General features: G+C 36.3%; 1 protein-coding gene across 2 annotated transcripts in view; it reads right to left on the bottom strand.

Moving 5' to 3' along the window:
- Positions 1-514: 514 nt before the first annotated feature.
- Positions 515-20,397, bottom strand: part of LOC138913438 (uncharacterized) — a 96,588-nt gene continuing 76,705 nt past the window's right edge. For both annotated transcript variants that reach the window (XR_011419180.1, XM_070217196.1), the window contains one exon: positions 515-684. The gene's annotated coding sequence lies outside the window, so the exon portion shown is untranslated. The remainder of the gene's footprint in view (positions 685-20,397) is intronic.

Raw genomic sequence — 20,397 nt, 5'->3', positions numbered from 1 at the left:
GTTTGCCGGCACTCGACAAACCGGACCTAAATAAAGTATATATTACTTTCAATCCCTCGCTTATTTAACACCAACAACTTCAGTAATTATATTGTTAACAAAAAACGTTTTTGGTTTTGAAAACATTTCAGAAAAACTTAAATTTTTTAAGAGTAAATGCTCTGATTTAACCTTCTCAAAAGGAGAAGCACAGAAATTAAAAAAATGGATTGAACTTCAGTATTTCTATGATCATCATCGTGTCCAAAATCTATAACTTCAGAAAGATTTGAAATGTCTGAAAGGACCTCAAAGTTTTAAAAACATTGTAATTTTGTAGGAAGAATGCGTTTTACTTTTTGACAATTTGAAAACCACATTTTAAATAGGCATACCTGCAAGAATATATTAACTTGGGCTGGCCGAAGTTAACTTTCTTTCTTATTAGAAATAAATTTTTCTGAATGAAATTTTATGTGTTTTTGAAATGTTTGTTTATTTAAAAATGATTAAGAACAATCGTCAATTGTACAACTAAAAATAAGAACTTTTTTTAATCCGTGATATTTTTCAAAGTGACGAAATGAAGAGGCGGAATGAGAAAAATATTTTTGACATTTAAAGCAAACCATTTTGGGGTATTGAATTTAAGTAATGATTAAGTAAGGGAGCCCCCTCCTCATCGCCTACAAAGTTGACTATGTTCTGAAAATAGAATAAATATTTTATTAAATTATAATTAATAGTGATTAATAGAATAAAAAATTTGAGTTTCGGCTTAAAAATAAAATGTTTAAAGTTAAAAAATAAAAAAAAACGCTCCCCAGGGGGCGGTTCCGTCAAAATTGGACGGCGGACTAACTGGCTGCGTTTAGCAGAACAACATGATCACTAATCACTGATGGATCAGTAATCAGTAATCAAGTTTGTTCTGCTGAACGCTTATGATAAATTTCATACGACGTAAAAGTAAACAAGAAGGGAAGCTATCTTCGGCCAGCCGAAGCTTATATACCCTTGTAGATTAAAGAATGCTCACTCGGTGCAGTTCCAGGGATTCCAGATTCAGCGTGCATATTTAAATTTAGTTTTTAAGTTGTCAAAAATCAAAACGCCTACTTCCCAATGAATTTTCTTATATTTGTTTGAATATTCCTATGGGAGCCCTAAGATATAGTGGTCCGATCCGGCTCGCTCCGACATATGTACTACCTGCAATAGAAAGAAGACTTTCGGGAAAGTTTCATCGCGTTAGCTTTAAAACAGAGAGACTAGTTCGCATAGAAACGGACAGGCGGACAGACGACATGGCTAGATGGACTCGGTTATTGATGCTGATCAAAAATATATATACTTTATGTGGTCGGAAATGTCTCCTTCACTGCGTTGCAAACTTCTGACTGAAATTGTAATACCCTCTGCAAGGCACTATGAAAAGTCCCCTTTTACTGGCATTTAGTCATTTTTTAAAAGTTTTCCAATTGGAAAAAAATTAATAAGAAAGCACTAACAAAACATCAAACTGTTATGCCTTATACTTAAAATGTTAATATTAAGGGCCGGTTTCTCGAGTCCCTGTCAAAGTCCCTGATACCTATCTGTCCGAAAAACTTAAAGACCAGATAAACTGTTCGTAAAAGCAAATCGGCTATCTCGACTGCTTAAATTTATCTGAACGAGAAACAATTACAGAGTGCTGTTAACGCACAGAATTGGGCTGTGAAGCGCAAAAAATGGCGTGCTTCGATTATATCACCAGCTGTTTGGGTGTAATTCAAAGGAAAAGTCAGCTGTGATTTCGTTTCTTCTTTTTAGTTGGCTTTGGCAAATCAGCTGTCATTCTATCGAGTCGAAAACGCTTAACAGGGACTCCGAGTCCCTGTCAAAGTTAGCTCTCACATTTATGCTCGAGAAAGCCAAAATGCCTTAGCAGGGACTTTATCTGTTCGAGAAATGTTAGCCGGCACTCGAGAAACCGGCCCTTAACAGTGCACTGTTAAAATAACAGCTGCAAAGTCAGCTGCTGCATACGAAGGCAAGAACGCTGGGTTTGCACATTTCTGACCGTGATCTTTGTAATTAATTTATTTATGCAAAATACAATAAGTAAACAAAACAATGCAAGAACATGGTTATCACAAGTTTGGATTATGTGCTAAATATAATAATTTGTTCAAATTTTGCGTGCTTATACCTACATTTTGTCATTTAACAAATGCATTTTGTGCTGGTTTCTGGGAAATAACTTTCCACTTTGGACAGAGTTTTGGGTTATTTTAATGTGCGACCAAGTCTATTTTGTAGTCTTGTCAATACTGAATCCATAGATGTTAGTCGCATTCTGCACTTTTCCGCACTATTGGAGCAATTTGCATTTTTCTCAAATAACCTCACTTTTTTCATCTTTGATTTGTATGCAGCAGCGAATAGTACAATTTTCGTATTTTTGCAAGGTAAACTTTAGATACGATAAATATTTAGAAAAACACTGTGCAATTATCTTTGTTATTAAATATTATTTACTTTAAATGATTTTACATTATCATTTGACTATACTAACCTTGTTATTAGTGGTTTCAGTATTTTTGTTAGGAGTTATAACTATATATATATTGAAAATATTAAAACAATTCGATTTCAACTAAAAAAAAATTTTTTTTCCAAAAAAAGGCGCGACTATGACAATTTTTTCAAAAATAAATCCTTTAAATAATCTAATCCAAACTCCAAAAACAAAACTTTGAAATGTTACGTCGTTTTTAAGTAGGGGAGAGTGGGGGAATTTCGTCACAGGGGCAATTTCGTCACCTGCAATATCTCGGAATCCATAAGTCGTAAAAATATATAATTTTTTTGTTTTAGTCCTTCAAGACGGCCAGACACAACCAATGCATTTGTTTTGCACAGAAGGCCAAGATAATTAAGCTATAATATTAAATGTGTTTTAACAGTTCAAAAGCTACATTTAGTTCTCGACGAAATTTTTTCTGTATGCCACAATTCAAAAGGAATAAGATACACGATTTTTTATATAATACACAGTGCTATAATGTGCATTTCTGCGTCAGTGATTTTTAACTTCGTGCCTAATTTCGGAAGAAAAATAATTATTTCTAAAAAAGTACTGTCTGGGGAAATTTCGCCACCCTACGCTAAGGGTAAACTCGCACCTATTTTAAATACATATTTTTATATTTGATGAGCTGGCTAACCAACAGACTACCAGCAGCAGCAACAAATATAGGACATCAACAAAAATGGTACGCTTGATCGGTGTAGCATACTTACAGGCGTAAAGTTCCCTACATTTTTCAGGTGACGAAATTTCCCCAGTTGTGTGGTGATTTTACCCCCCTATGTGGTGAGATTGCCCCAGTATATTGGTTTTACTTTTTAATTTTTTATAAATCACCAAGTTAATTAAAAAAATAGGGGAATGTCACATTTTAAAGCTTAGTGTTAACCGCATTCAACAATAAAAATAGAAATATGATAACGTGTCTCAAGATGGACAATAAATAGCTTTGAAAAAATGCTGACGAAATTCCCCCACTCTCCCCTAATAATTAATGCCAGTAAAAGTGGATTTTTACCCCATAGTGCAAGGGTATAAAAATATCTCTCACGAGTGATGAAATGATCATTGACATTATTGTCAAAGACAAATAGCACCGACAACTCAAAAACGTGTTCAATTTACAATGGGTAAAAATGAAGTAATTGATCCAGAGTTGGTGGTAGACTTATCAGAAGACTCAAAAGATGTTATGAACCTGCTTTTAAAAACATATGAATTGCATATTAAAGACTAGATAATAAAAAAAAACCTTTTATAAAACTTGGTTTTTTGTTTTCATTTTCCTCATTTTTTCCTCAAAAAATTTCAAAAATGAGGAAAATGTTTTGAGGAGTAAGCAGTATAAAGCAGTTGAGATTTTTATCAGAAAACAAAATAGAAAGCTATAGTCGGGTGTCCCGACTATCAGATACCCGTTACTCAGATAAAGGGAGTGCGAAGGAGATAAAAACTTTGATCCGCCGCCACTTTTTAACGAATTGTCCATAGGTATTGATAAACACCATAAAACTGCATTTTTACTTTTCCGAAATATTGAAATTTTTAAAATAGTATATAAGCGATTATGGGCGTTAGAGGGGGCGTGGCACCCTTTTGAAACAAACTTGCGCTGCGTAGGAACTCCTAGAATCTAATGTATAAAATATATATGTAGAAATGATTTTTGTTTAACAACAAAGCAAAATGGGGAGGGTATTAATTAATTAATAATAACGAAGAAATAAGTGATCAATATGAAATTTTGGGTTTTAATCAAGCCTATAAAGTTGGTGGAAAAGAAAATTCTTTAAAAATTAATAATATTAGTGTTTTTAAAGGTCGCCCTGTTAAATGTTATAATAAGAATACTGTTACCTTTGTAAGATTAAAATTATTTTAATTTATGAATATTTATGAAAAATAATAAAATTATATATTAAATAATATTAAAAGAAAAACATGATACAACAAGATTTTATTGGGATTAAATTGTATACCTCAAAAAACTAAATAGTATAACTTGTATACTGCAGGTAGCGGGGAAATCGTATTGGTATTATACGAAATAGTTTCAAATGTAACAACAATCTTGATAAATAGTTTAATTATTACACATTATTAGCTACCTATTTGCCTCTCGCTTACTCCTATGCTTAGCTAGCAGTTTTCGTCGTACTGAGTACTAGGCTTTAATGTACAAATAGTTTAGTTTCTATAGGGGGATTCCCTAAACTGTTGAATTGCTGAATTGTTGAAAATTCAACAAAAAATTTCAGCAATTAAGGGAACGACCCAAAATGGTTCCTGTTGAACTTTCAAACAGCTGTTATTTGTTGAAAAATTTCACGGAACTTAAAGCATGTACAATTTGATTTATTATTGCTAGTTACTCTCTAAAAGTGTTACCAAGGTAAAAAGAACCACAAATATGCTTTCTAAGTTGAAAGCAGCCCCGAGGTTGTTGAATTGCTGAAATTTCTGAATGTTGACTTTGTATGGAACAGCTGATTAACAGCTGACCAAAATTCAACAATTCAACAGTTTAGGAAATACCCTGACTGAATTGTTGAAATCTTAACATCAAATTTCAGCAATTATGCTTTCTAAATTGATTTTATTGTAAATAATGCGTACTGGTGATACTAAAATGTTACAGAGTTGCCACGACTTTTAAAAAAAAGGTGACAACTCTGGATTTTCAGCAATTCAACAAAATTTTCAGCAGCCCCGAGGCTGATGAATTGCTGAAATTTCTGAAAGTTGACTTTGTATGGAACAGCTGATTAACAGCTGACCAAAATTCAACAATTCAGCAATTCAACAGTTTAGGGAATCCCCCTTATATTCATTTTTTTTGGGTGTAGCGCCCGATTGCTACAATGTATCGAAAAACGTGGCAATCGCCAATGGATAATTACGTCGTCGTCAGCAGCATTTACTTACTTACATCATCTCATGCTGCAAACAATGTCCAGGACCCACCTGAATCTTGCATGCTCAGTGAATATTTAAATTCAATCGAAAACGAAAATGGAACAGATGACGATATGGATACCAACTTAAAATCCGCGTTCCGTGAAATTGAGGAATACAACCCTAGGTCAGGATGTACAAATTATGGAGTATTGGGAGCAGAAAAAATTCCAGTTACCAAATCTTTACCAGTTGGCTAAGGTGGTACACGCCGTGCCCGCCACGCAAGTGAGCGTGGAAAGGAGCTTTTCGGCCCTCAAAATGGTGTTAACTGATCTTCGCTGCAATTTATCGCCAATAGCTTTAAAAAAACGTATATTTGTAAAACTAAACAATATATACAATTTTTACAGGTATTTCTTTAAAGAAGTGATATTATTAATAAATTTTTATGGATTATTGAGACCTGTTTTTTTTATTTCTATTTTTCTCTTGATGGGGGCTTCAGTATTGATTAAACCGGAACTATGGGGTACATGTCAATGATGTGCACTAATGCAATCTGTATCGGGGGTGTCACAGAAATTATTTCCAACCGAAATCCGTTAAAGTTCTTACGTGCATCAATGCAAAATCCAACCGTCTTCGGTTGGAAGAGATTTCTGTGACATCCCTGTATATGGGCAATAGGGATGTCGAAAATATATCAAAATATCAATATATCGATATATTTTACGAAAAAATAAATATTTTTATCGTGATATTTTTTTTGAATAATTATCATATATCATCGATTTTTTTTTTCACATTTTTTTGATAATTTTAAGTGGTCTCACTTTTCATCGGGACAAGAAAAAATACATATGTAAAAAATGAGCGCCGCTAAAATTTATTTTTCGGCAAGTGAAAATGCATAGCATAGCATTCAGAATTCAAGAAAAAAAATCGCGGGAAATACTAGATTTTAATATTATAAATAAAAGCAAAAGAAAGCCAAAATAAATATTGTTTTCTTTCATTTATTAATAAATATAAACTAAAAATTATAAAAATATAATTTAAGATCGTATGTGGGTTAATGTTTAGTGGTTAATGCTTATGCAGCTTAAAATTAAAAAAAAATAATAATAAAACAAAAATATCAAAAATATCTGATATATAGATATTTTTTTCTGATATATCAAATATCATTTTGATTTTTTGTTTAAATAAAAAATATCATCGATACGATATTTTTAAATATTTCGACATCCCTAATGGGCAATTCCATATTGTCGCTCGGGACATTTGCACACCTTTCAAGTTAAACAAAAATTGGAAAAAAAATTGATTTTAATTTAAATAATGGGCTTTTTCTTTTACTCTTCCCAAGCTCTATTTTGCGTAAAAATCTTGATTTTGTACCACTTTTATTTATTGACATATCGTTAAAAAACTGCCGTATTCGCTCGGGACAAAAATAGAAGTGTATTTCGGGCAAGTTCATTCAACACCAGAAATTAGCGAATTCTGATGGAATATTTGAATGCGATTTTATTTAGAATGTTGTTCAAACATGTCGGTGTAAAATGGTGTTGGTTTTACTCAAAAATTGTGGGCCGTTTTTATACCCGTTACTCGTAGAGTAATAGGGTATATTGTATTCGTGCAAAAGTATGTAACAGCTAGAAGGAAGCGTTTCCGACCCCATAAAGTGTATATATTCTTGATCAGAGTCACTAGCCGAGTTGATCTAGCCATGTCCGTCTGTCTGTCCGTCTGTCTGTCTGTATGAACGCTGAGATCTCGGAAACTACAAAAGCTAGAAGGTTCCGAGCGCCACGTTCCCTCTAACGCCCACAAACGCCCACTAACGATTTTAAAATGTGTCTGGCGACCACATCTTTAAAGATTTCCGAGAAGTACAAATGCTATATTGTTGTGTATATTTACACCTATCAAAATGTAAAAGACATTTTGAAATCCGACCATTCATTAAAAAGTTATACGCAATCAAAAAATTGTATATATCCATCTCCCTCGTACTCCCTTCAGCCGAGTGACGGGTATTAGATAGTCGGGACACCAACCCGACTATAGCGTTCTCTCTTGTTTTATTAGTGGTTTCAATACCAATTCCAAGATAAAATGGGAACAGTTTAACCTTTGCACTGTGGCAAAAAACCCGTTTTTGGTGCAAAAACTCAAGTTTAAAAGATATTATATTGAAATTTTTATTTGTGCATTATTTGAAATTAAACAAATTTTTGAATTTGGTTTTTTTTTTCAATTTGTTCCCCGCACAGTATTTAAAAATTATTTTTTGTTAAGTAATTGTTAAAAATTACACATGCCAACAGGCTTGTTACCATTTTATTTCGATAAATGAGGCTTTTCTAAGCATAATTTGCCACTACGCCTATACTCCATCAGCTCTGGTATCTTTAATTTAAGAAAATCTTAATTTTTATACCCTTGCAGAGGGTATTATGATTTCAGTCAGAAGTTTGCAACGCAATGAAGGAGACGTTTCCGACCCCATAAAGTATATATATTCTTGATCAACATCACAAGACGAGTCGATCTAGCCATGTCCGTCTGTCCGTCTGTCCGTCTGTCCGTCTGACCGTCTGTCCGTCTGTCTGTTTCTACGCAAACTAGTCTCTCAGTTTTTGAGCTATCGGGATGAAACTTTCCCAAAAGTCTTCTTTCTATTGCAGGTAGTATATATGTCGGAACCGACCGGATCGGACAACTATATCTTATAGCTCCCATAGGAAGGATCGGAGAAAAAAACTTTTAAAAAAATTCTAGCTTCGGTGTTTTTTGAAATATCACCTTCTACTTTTGGGGATGTTATTTTTTAAATATTTCTGAATTTCGAATTAATTATTTAAAAAATCGGACTACTATATCATATAGCTGCCATAGAAACGATCGGGAAATTAATGGAAAAGTAATAGGAAATAAATTCTAGCTTCTTTCGTTTTTATTGTATTATCTTCTACTCTAGGATATGACTCTTTTTAAATATTTCCGAATTTCAATTTTAATTTGATCAAAATCGGACGACTATATCATATAGCTGCCATAGGAACGATCGGAAAATTAATGAGATTAATGAAATTAATTGAACATTTTTGCGATTTGTTAATTAATAGGAATGATCTGCAAGGGTATTTAAGGAAGCCGAAGCTAGCTTCCTTTCTTGTTCTACGTCCTTTTCTTCAAGAGTGGTTAACCAATTTGGTTAATCTTTTCGGAATTAAATAGTTACATGTCTTTTTTATATGATTCTTTTTGAAAATGTAATCTAACTTAACCACAAGAGAAAATGGGCGCGTTTAAAAAATAAAAAAAAATATTTTCTTCTACAATTCTTTTTTGACCCAAAGATACCTTATGTCTTTTATTTTTAAGCCATTGCTTTGGATTTTTTAAAATAAATTTCCTACTTCCTTATTAGTGACGATACAGAAAACTGTGCCTGGCTACAAAAAAAGTTTGTGTCTAGCTTTTGATGAACTTTCTGCTAAGGAGCCAACAGGAAAAATTTATTTTTCAATAATGATGTAGCTTCATGGTGAACCAAAAGTAATTAGTCCTATACATGGTGAACACATATGTGGCTAGATAAACGCAAGTTTACCAAAAAGGAGCAAAAATGGCTAATTGTTTGGCAACAAGGACACTTTTGTGGTTAATTCCTCGTTTTTACTCAAATCTATAAAGATACACATATAACACAGTTCACAGTTGGACAACAAGACACATAAAAGCAAACATTTAAGGTAATTTACATTAACAAATACCTTTGCAAGGAATTTCCATTTTTAGATTTCACACAATTAACAAACAAGGTAAGCTAATTTTTCTCTGAATTTTTCGACACTCTCTATCAGGCAACTTTTTTGCAGTGGCAAAACTACAGATTTGCCACCAAAAATTTTTGGAAGGCGGTTTTCTTCAAATGAAGATGTCAAGAATCGATTAGTATGGTCCATTCATTAAAATATATTATGAAAATAAATAGGTTTATGCACCAAAATTGGAATTTTTACTTATACAAAAATAGTGCTTTGTCTACTTTAATAACATAAATAATGCTGTTATAAGCGTATATAAGCGCATTAATTCGAAAAGGTAAACAAACGGGTTATTTTTAAATTTCTAAGGAAGAAAATTAACATTTATATAATTTCCATTAGTATACTAAAACTTAGATGAATATCCAAAAAATCATAAATTTTTATTATTATTGTAAATTTAGTTTTAAATAAACCCTTATAATGTTGGCTTAAATTGATACTTTTTGATCCCCGCTAATTAACCCCTAACCCTCAACACAAAGGGGCCATGAATAAGTTGGAAGTGGAATTTGTGGCCAAGGTTGGGTGGGCATATTGGGCCGCAACAAGACCAGCGGATCCTATCCGATATCTATATTTCTATGCATGTCCTTCTAGCTGTCATACGTGTAACATGTTCTCTCTGTCCGGTGTAGCATTTTTCGGTTCTTTTTATTATTTAATAATAAGATCGTAGGCATCGCGGTATAGCACAATAATAACATCCATAACATTTACTGGCTCAGTAAAGCAGGAAAGATCAGACGTTCTGGCTATACCCGAGCTTATTCCATCTCGACTATATTTTTAAACTTTATCCATTACAAGCTTCAGGAACTTTCGATTGCATTTAGAGAAAAGTCACAAAACTTCACAGAATGTTTCTGAAAATGAAACTGTCAACGTAATAAAGCTTTAAAAACGTCTCTCAGTTGAAATACTAGAAATGTTTCTGAACATTTAGCAAACATACTAAAGCAAGCTTTATGAAAATAACTCTATGCCAAGAGAAAGAATATTAGAAATTCAGGAAATGATTTAAGTTTTGTTGTCGAGTGTCTCACTAGCTTTTGAAGCATGTTTAGATAAAATTAAAATTATGAAGACATCAGACAAGTGCTATGTTTCTGCAGAGATCCTTTTAATGATATAAGATGGGAAAACCGATTTCTTAAGATTTCAAAAGATATGAAATTTTATGAAGATCTTAAACGCGTTACCATAAATCAGGGGTGCTCAGTCCTATAGCACACGAGCACAATTGTTTTTGTAATAGCATACGGTAGTGCACTCGCAATGCTTGCCTATGCACGCCCCGAGTCCTCTTTGTGTCGCTGTCCGCAATAGATAAGAGCGAGCCAAGCCAACAACAAATTTCATTGAACTTTTTTTTTCTCCTCAACTCACAGTGCAAAGTGTTGTTGTCTTTTTCATGACTGCCCACCGGGAAAATTCCTCTGGAAAATAACATATTTTCAAGAGGTTTCTCCATAGAAGCGGAAGGGACTAAACCTCATTCACCCCTTACATTTCTTCCATCTCTGGTTTCAAAATACACGGGGGTGACACAAAAAGTAAGGGGGAAATGAGGTTTCTATCTGGATCTCTGGCAGAAGAATGCAGGACAAAATCCACTGGTTTTTCGACTTCCCGCATTATAGATTTTCCACACGTACCCAGTTATGGTTTTCCTCCACTTGCAATATCTGCTTTTCTACACCCTCCCAGTTTTGGTTTTTCCAGACCCTCGCAGTTTTGGTTTTGCACTGCTTTGCAGTATCTGATTTTCCACAATAAAAATCATGTTTTTTGTAATATTTGTTTGTGTATTTATTAATAATATTTACAATCGAAGCATTGGAACTAAAAATTGTTAATGCCTGAAGCATTCCCGGGTTTTGCTTGGCCGAATGCAGTTCTTAGATATCCATTTCTTGTCTGTCTTCTGAAAATATCAAAAATAATTTAGATATGAATGTAAGACCAGGAATAATAATAAGAGTAATTACCATTATTAGGTCTCCGCACAAAATTAAAGGATCTCTCCAGAAATTATGCCTGGTTTGCCATGGCCGATCATTTACCCTCTGTTCAGTTGTTTTATGTCGGGTATCTATATCAAAAACTATGAGAAGAAAAAATAAAATATGACAAACGCAGGCGCAACACTTCTGGTCCCAAGAAGTCTCAGTCGGCCTGGCTGAAATAAATGTAATATTTTGATTAAGTTAAACAACTAAGTTAGTACTGAAGTACTATTTATACAACCATTTAATGAACACCTCACACCATTTACCACTGGTAAAGATTAAAAACATTTCAAGTGTCACTGAAATGCAGAATTTGTGTTGAAGATAGCATCCGGAGGCGTATATTTATTAATGGCGAAAATATCTGTGATACTAACCTTTGTAACGCTGAAATAAAGGTTATAAAAAGACAAAATGCATTTTATCACTCACCTTTTTATTGTTTTTTAGATTAAAATTAACTATTTTCACTTTTTTTCACTTTTTCCAACAAATTTAAAAATGATGTGACCCTGCATTATATTCTTGATAATACCATACAAAATGCAGATAAATGTGGGGTAAATTTCGTTGTAAAGTTGGGTCACACTTTGGCGCCGAATAAATATTTAAACAATACTTTTCAGGACCGTAATCATTAAAGGTTACGTATATATAGGTATATTAGGCATTTTTCGTGTTATCAATAGCACCAACACGAATTTTTATATTTTAAGAACACTTAAAAATGGCTTAGGCCACGATCTGACGATCAAATTATTTTATTTCACAGAAAATGTTTAAAAATGTAAAAAACAATAATAGTTTTCTTTGTAATTTAATGTAATTCCTTGATAAATGTGATCAAATATTTTAATCGTCTTACCGTGGCTTTTCTCTATAATTTGGTTGAATCCCACATTCATCCTTATTATTATTATTATTATAGACATTATGATAATAATGTTAGATAGTTTAATTTTTTTGATTAACAATTATTAATATTTTTTCTACGACTTTTAAAATTACTAAAAATTAAAACTAAATGTGAGAACAAGCCTTTTGGTTTTGGTGTAAATCATAGGATTTTTGAATATTATAAGTTGGTGATTTTTTTGTTAAAAAATATTATAATCGTAGTGCCACAGAAATCACACAGCGCATAAGTGGCCTGATATTGATGCTACTCAGAAACCCACCCTCATTTAGCGCTCAGAAATTATCTATCCCTACACCGCCGCCTGCAAAAAGGAACAGGATTTCAAGAACACAAAAACCAACTTCTCACATTCCCGCTGGGCATTTTCCTATGCTCACTTAATAGGACGCTGCCGACCGCTGGCATAGAGTAATAATGTATAGAGACGCCATTTGCTCTGCCGCTCTCTTCGGCGAATTCGCCAATGATGCCACCTAGGCGAAAAACGAAAATTTCCCTAATTTTTCATATGTTCGATTCAAACGTGCATTTTGGGCTCATGGTGAGTTTTATGGGATTTTATATATCTGCCCCGCTCTCACTCACTGTTTTGTTTTTGTATGTGGACTCTTACCACTATTGCTGTTGCTTCGAACTTCGCTTCGCTTCGAACTTGGCCTTGAATTGGCTCTGAGCAGAGTTTGGGCAGAGGTTCGGGCAGAGCAAATGGCGTCTCTATACAGTTTATTACTCTATGATTGTACCATGGTACGGACTACTGGGTCACAAAGCTTTTTTGGAATCCCCAAAATTAACAAGAGAGAACGCTATAGTCGGGTGCCCCGACTATCAGATACCCGTTACTCAGCTAAAGGAAGTGCCATCTCCTTCGCATACAAACTTTGATCCGACGTAACTTTTTAACGAATGGTCCGATTTAAAAAATTTCTTCTACATTTCGATAGGTATTGATAATCACCATAAAACTGCATTTTTACTTTTCCGAAATATTGAAATTTTTAAAATCGTATATGAGCGATTGTGGGCGTTAGAGGGGGCGTGGCACCCTTTTGAAACAAACTTGCGCTGCGTAGGAACTCCCAGAATCTGCATGCAAAATGCCAATCTTCTAGCTTTTATAGTTTCCGAGATCACAGCGTTCATACAGACAGACAGACGGACAGACGGACAGACGGACAGACGGACAGACGGACAGACAGACGGACAGACGGACATGGCTAGATCGACTCGGCTAGTGTTCCGGATCAAGAATATATATAGTTTATAGGGTCGGAAACGCTTCCTTCTACCTGTTACATACTTTTGCACGAATCTAGTATACCCTTTTACTCTACGAGTAACGGGTATAAAAATAAACATGTCTGGCGCGACATACAAGATGCAATGGAGGGCCACGGAATATCCGACCTGAACCCAGAAAAGCTGGACAGAAAGTTTACGAACTTAAAGAAAACTTACGACAACATTAGGGAAAAAAAATCGGAGCACGGGCCAAAGTGCCACAAAGTGGGAGTTCTTCTCCGAAATGGAAGCAATTTTTGATAATGACTTGGCCATGAACGATGCCCGCACCTTGGCTACAAATATGACCGAGCAGGAGAACGACGAGCAGCTCTTAAACTACACTGAGTGCTTGGACGGGTACTACGATGAAATCGAATCGTCCTGCGCCACTCAGACAACGTCCTGCGGAGCAGAATCCCACGAGTCTGGAGAAGTCGACAAGGAAGGTGGGAGGCGCAAACGAAAGGCCAGAGTACAGAAGGGCCACTATTATCAAAAGAAGAAGGCGCTGGAGGCAGAGAGCCATAAAGTAGAAGAGCTAAACAAGTTGACCGCCGTAATGGAGGAAAGCAACAGGCTGCAGGCTGAGCGGAACGATCTGCTGACGGAATTTTTAGACAAAACAAGAGAGAACGCTATATTTGGTGTCCCGACTATCTAATACCCGTCACTCATGTAAAGAGGGAGATTTTTTTGATTTTTTTGATTGCACATAACTTTTTAATGAATGGTCCGATTAGAAAAGTGTCTTCCACATTTCGATAGGTATAAATATACACAACAAAATTTAATTTATATTTCTCGAATATGTTTAAAGGTGTGGGCACCAGACACATTTTAGAATCGTTAGCGGGCGGTTGTGGGCGTTAGAGGGGGCGTGGCGCTCGGCTGAAACTTTGGCTGCGTATGTAGCCCAAGAAAATGTGTGGAAAATCTCAGCCTTCTAGCATTTGTAGTTTCCGAGATATCAGCGTTCATACAGACAGATAGACGGACATTGCTATATCGACTCGACTAGTGACCCGGATCAAAATTATATATACTTTCTATGGTCGGAAACGCTTCCTTCTAGCTGTTACATACTTTTGCACGAATACAATATAGTAGCATATCGATAGGCACGAGACTTTAAGGTATGACCATGGGTGGTTGGGTGGTGTTGATAAATACTAGTCCTGGTAGAATGGAGACTCAGTTTTGCGAACTGGTGCGGTGTGTGGCTTCGTATGCGTTGCTAGATCTGGTTTCTTTTCCTCTCCTGGTTTCCGGCGTGAAAAGGTCACGCCTTAGTTCTAAGAGTTCCAAGCTGTAAGTTCTAAGAGACAACGATGAGCAACGAAGGCAACGAAGACTCGCTGCATCCGTTAGGACCGAGTATGGAACATAAGAAATCGGACGATAAAGCGACCAACAACGACGACCTGCACGGGGATGACTTCAATTAGCCGACAAGTACATGTAATCGACAGTTTCAATATGCACTTACCAATTTATCCAAAGCATTGTGGAAAACCCATGTCCTCAAAACCCTCTACGTTTTCTAAATTGCAGCACCCTATTTTGAATTCTGTGGACCTTCATGACGTTAGAGTCAGAAGCCATGCCCTAAAGTTGGATGCAGTGCGTCATTGAGGGCGCCATAATTGTTTTAAACAGCAACACTTTGTTGGCAAGGCTGAGCTTGCTCGTTGATTTGAGCTCAACTGGATGAGCTTCCTTAGCTTAGCGCGACATGTAGCTGCTATTTATACCCGTTACTCGTAGAGTAAAAGGGTATATTGTATTCGTGCAAAAGTATGTAACAGCTAGAAGGAAGCATTTCCGACCCTATAAAGTAAATATATTCTTGATCAGGGTCACTAGCCGAGTCGATATAGCCATGTCCGTCTGTCCGTCTGTCTGTCTGTCCGTCCGTATGAACGCTGAGATCTCGGAAACTATAAAAGCTAGAAGATTGAAATTTTGCATGCAGATTCTAGGAGTTCCTACGCAGCGCAAGTTTGTTTCAAAAGGGTGCCCCCTCTAACGCCCACAATCGCTTATATACGATTTTAAAAATTTCAATATTCCCGGAAAAGTAAAAATGTTTTATTATGTTTATCAATACCTATCGAAATGTAGAAGAAATTTTCAATCGGACCATTCGTTAAAAAGTTACGGCGGATCAAAGTTTTTATCTCCATCTCCTTCGCACTCCCTTTAGCTTAGTAACGGGTATCTGATAGTCGGGGCACCCGACCATAGCGATCTCTCTTGTTTTGTCGTGTGCTGCTTCCAAGTGAGCCGTTTGTCCAGGATCAGATCCAGGTACTGCGCCTGGGGAGATTGTGGGATGGTGGTGTTATGGAGATCAACTGTTGAAAGGATCTGTCTTCGTAACGTGAAATTGCAGTGTTGTGACTTTCTGCCATTAATTGAAATATTCCACCTGTTTGACCACTTGCCGTAGGAGTCGAGATATTCAACTTATGGAGTAATCCTTCATGTCATACGCGGTCAAATGCTTCCTTGACGTCGAGGAAAATAGCAGAGCTGTATTGCTTATTCTCAAAAGCATTTAAAATGTGCTGGACAAGTCGGTGTGCGTCAACTGCTACAGATGCGGTCTGCAACGCGGTTTGGAAGACTGCTTAAGGCAGGCTTGCACCTTGTGAGGTCAAAAAATCATTTTTTTTTGCAGTTTCGGATAGATACTTGTTTTAATTTTACTCTCCTAAAATTTCAAGTCGAAATCTCTTGAATTACGAAAGTTATCGGCCGATTGGTCGACCGGTGTCAAGCGCGTGGGTCAGCGTGGGCCCGCCGTGGCGGAACTGGTTCGATTTGAGGCTCGCTTTTCATTTTGTTCGTAAAAATTGTTTAAACAAATTAATTTTGCAAATTTGATGCCAGATTCGTGTTCAGCGACCCCGAAAACTTAAGTACCGATGAATATTTTGATTGATATGTATGAAATTCGACATACATTGTTGCACTATGGTAATTTGACCACTTTTTGTGACATTAATTAAAACCTCGAAAACGAAGCAGCATTTTTGGGCTCTGTTTTTAGAATTAAGTTGATAATAATGAAATCTATTCATTTTATCTATAATGCGTGGTCGGCCCTTTTCTTAATTAAATTTTTTTTCTTAATATTAAATTAAAAAATTTTGTTTTGGTTTTGTAAGAGTAACTGTAATATAATATTATTTTATAAAAAATAGAAGTGGTGTTACCTTTTTTTTTACAAGAAATCTTTTTTTGTAATCGCCTGCTAAGGTAAACGCTTGAAATTACCGGATCTGACGTATCCATTGCCCTTTGAAAGACGTCTGTGAGATTTGATTTCCGGCTACATTTTCTGGCATGATGCGATCGATCGGATTTGTATATCTTATTTCGGGACCTTCTTCTCCAAAGTAGCCCACTAGAAGGACAGTGTTCTCAATAATATCGGCAGAGTGTACAAGGATTTTGTGTACCGTTGCTGTCATTGGTAACCAAGGATATTCGGCTAATATAATTTCCGCAGTTTGGAAGCTGAAACTTCGAAATTTAGTAACCTCTATTGGTAATTGACTCGACAGACAAATCAAAATAGTCCCCAGGTTATTTTCAAAAATGTTTCAGGTTCACTAAAGGCTCGGCGGGCGGTGTTTCCATCATTGGTGCTGCCAAAGCCTCCAACTTTTGTTTGATCTACTCTCAGTGACAACTGCTTCCAAATCTAATTATCAGTAGGATGTTATCAGTTCAAGTCTTTCCGAGATAGTGAGTCTCTCGGGCCTTATCCCATTGTAGACAGCAAAGTCAATGGCGGTTGGTGTTTTTTGCCGTAGGCCCGCCGGTAGCAAGGACCTGGACATTTGATCTTTGAACGAATTCCGCTAGAGCTCTCCAGTCCCGTGGTCCGGTGGTGAGCATTCCAGTCCCCAGCAACAATGAAACTTGACCCCAGATCGTCGAATAGTTTTTCGATGTCGTCGGCCGAACATTGAAAGTTTGGAGGACAGTAGATAGACATAATTGAGCATTTGGACTTTGTAGACTATAGCACTGGTAACATTGAAGACAGGATTTTATTAAGATTGCAGAGCCACCACGTTTCCGATCTGCAGGATGAGTAGCTTGATCGATATCGTACCCGTGCAACTTGTAGTACGACCTTGAACAAAAGTGTGTTTCACTTACTAGCATAATGTCAATATTATAACTTTGCACAAAGAGCTCCAACTCGTGGGCTTTGTTGGCAAGTCCGTCGGCGTTCCACACACCAATGTTGACGCCGATTTGATTCATGGTTGCGTTGCATTAACTGGGAGGTAACCAGCAAAGGCTTGTGCAGTTCCTGGAGTATTTTGGGGTAATAGTTTTGGGACTTGATCCGTAATTGACATTCTTTCGTTGGATTGCAAAAACATTTGCTCTTGACGATGCCATTGCTGATCGTTAAACGATTGCTGTGGTCTGCGTCGCTGTTGTTGAAGGAAAGACTCCTGTTGATGATCTGGCTGTTATTGTTGTAGAGGCCTTTGTTGTTGCTGTGGTGGCTGCTGCAGTTGCTGCTGATGAGGTGGTGCTTTTAGATGACGGGGCTGGCTTTGCTTACTGTTATTGCTGCCCAGCGGGGGAAACTGTTGGTTTTGCTGGAAAGCAATTGGAAGTTGTTGATGTTGGGGACGATTGACTTGGCCGCGGACAGCGTTTGCGTAGGAGGTTGAAGTTTGATTGGACATTTGATCTACACTCAGGGAAAAAATCAAGTATTTCGTGCTTGAATCTAGCATTTTGAGTGTCAAAAGTGAGCCAAGCAACGAAATTCTGATCTTGAGAACAAAATACTGCTTTCAAGAACGAATTTTCAAGACCTAAAATACTTGATTTTAGTACGTTTTAAAAACGATTCTGTCTAAAATTAAGAATTAAGTATTACCAAATCCAGACATATTTGTACTTGAAATAATCAAGTTTAATTAAAAACAAGAGAGAACGTTATAGTCGGGTGCCCAGACTATCAGATACCCGTTACTCAGGTAAAGGGAGTGCGAGGGAGATGGTGATAGAGATAGAAAACGTTGATCACGCATAACTTTTTAACGAATGGTCCGATTTGAAAAATTTCTTTTACATTTCGATAGGTATTGATAAACACAATAAAACTGCATTTTTACTTTTCCAAAATATTAAAGTTTTTAAAATCGTATATAAGCGATTGTGGGCGTTAGAGGGGGCGTGGCACCATTATGAAACAAACTTGCGCTGCGTAGGAACTCCTAAAATATGCATGCAAAATGCCAATCTTCTAGCTTTTATAGTTTCTAAGATCTCAGCGTTCATACAGACAGACAGACGGACAGACGGACAGACGGACAGACAGACGGACATGGCTAGATCGACTCGGCTAGTGATCCTGATCAAGAATATATATACTTTATGGGGTCGGAAACGCTTCCTTCTCCCTGTTACATACTTTTGCACGAATACAATATACCCTTTTACTCTACGAGTAACGGGTATAACAAGAAAGGAAGCTAGCTTCGGCCAGCCGAAGCTTATATACCCTTTATTGCTCACTCGGTGCAGTTCCAGGGATTCCAGATTCAGCGTGCATATTTAAATTTTGTTTTTAAGTTGTCAAAAATCAAAACGCCTACTCCCCACAAAGTTACAATGAATTTTCTTATATTTGTTTGAATATTCCTATGGGAGCCCTAAGATATAGTGGTCCGATCCGGCTCGCTCCGACATATGTACTACCTGCAATAGAAAGAAGGCTTTCGGGAAAGTTTCATCGCGTTAGCTTTAAAACAGAGAGACTAGTTCGCATAGAAAAGGACAGACGGACAGAAGGACATGGATAGATAGACTCGGCTATTGGTGCTGATCAAGAATATATATACTTTATGTGGTCGAAAACGTCTCCTTCACTGCGTTGCAAACATCTGACTGAAATTATAATACCCTCAGCAAGGGTATAATAACACACGCCGACAAAATGTGACATGGGTCGGTGTCTAGGCCTGCCACCATTTTATTTCGATAAATTAGGCTTTTCTAAGCATAAGTTGCCACTACGCCTATAGTCCATCAGCTCTGGTATTTGCGGTATCTTTAATTTAAGAAAATCACAAATTTTCTTCGTCTTTTGGGATATATCTTTAAGAGTGGTCAACAAATTTTAGTAATCTTTTCGGAATTAAATAGTTACATGTCTTTTTTATATGGTCGTTTTGGAAAATTCAATCCAACTCAACCACAAGAGGAGGTGGGCGCATTCAAAATTTTAAAGTCACAGCAAAGTTTAAAAATCTTCATTTGTGAACAGCGTTTAAAAATTAAATAAAAATATTTTCTTCTACAATGCATTTTTGATCCAAAGACACCTTATGTCCTCAATTTTTAGAACACTCATCAACATTTTTTGAATTGTTTTGGAATTTTTAAAATTGTTTTTCTTCTTTCCTTCACAGTGACGATTCACAAACAGTGCCCAAACCTGTCACAATTTTAAATAAAATATTTCTAAACGATCTAAGTAGTTTTGCTTTGGCGGCTGAAATGACTGAAGTGTAATCCCCCTCCAGCTTTTAACTTACGCCCATGTATAAATATTTTTAAAGCAAGGGTCACTTGTGCTCAAAAATAGTTATTCGTTACGTAAAATAGTGACAGGTTTGGGCACTGTTTGTGAATCGTCACTGTGAAGGAAGTAAGAATAAGTATATCTATCTCCCTCGCACTCCCTTTAGCTGAGTTACGATTATTAGATAGTCGGGACACCAACCCGAGTACAGCGTTCGCACTCCCTTTAGCTGAGTGACGGGTATTAGATAGTCGGGACAACAACCCGACTATAGCGTTCTCTCTTGTTTTGTATTGTGTTTGAGAATATTTGTGCTTAATTGG

The sequence above is a fragment of the Drosophila takahashii genome, chromosome 3R, assembly GCF_030179915.1.
Source record: "Drosophila takahashii strain IR98-3 E-12201 chromosome 3R, DtakHiC1v2, whole genome shotgun sequence".
NCBI classification, from domain to species: domain Eukaryota; kingdom Metazoa; phylum Arthropoda; class Insecta; order Diptera; family Drosophilidae; genus Drosophila; species Drosophila takahashii.
The sequence above is the reverse complement of the archived record's forward strand: the minus strand, read 5'-3'. Positions and strand labels throughout refer to the sequence as shown.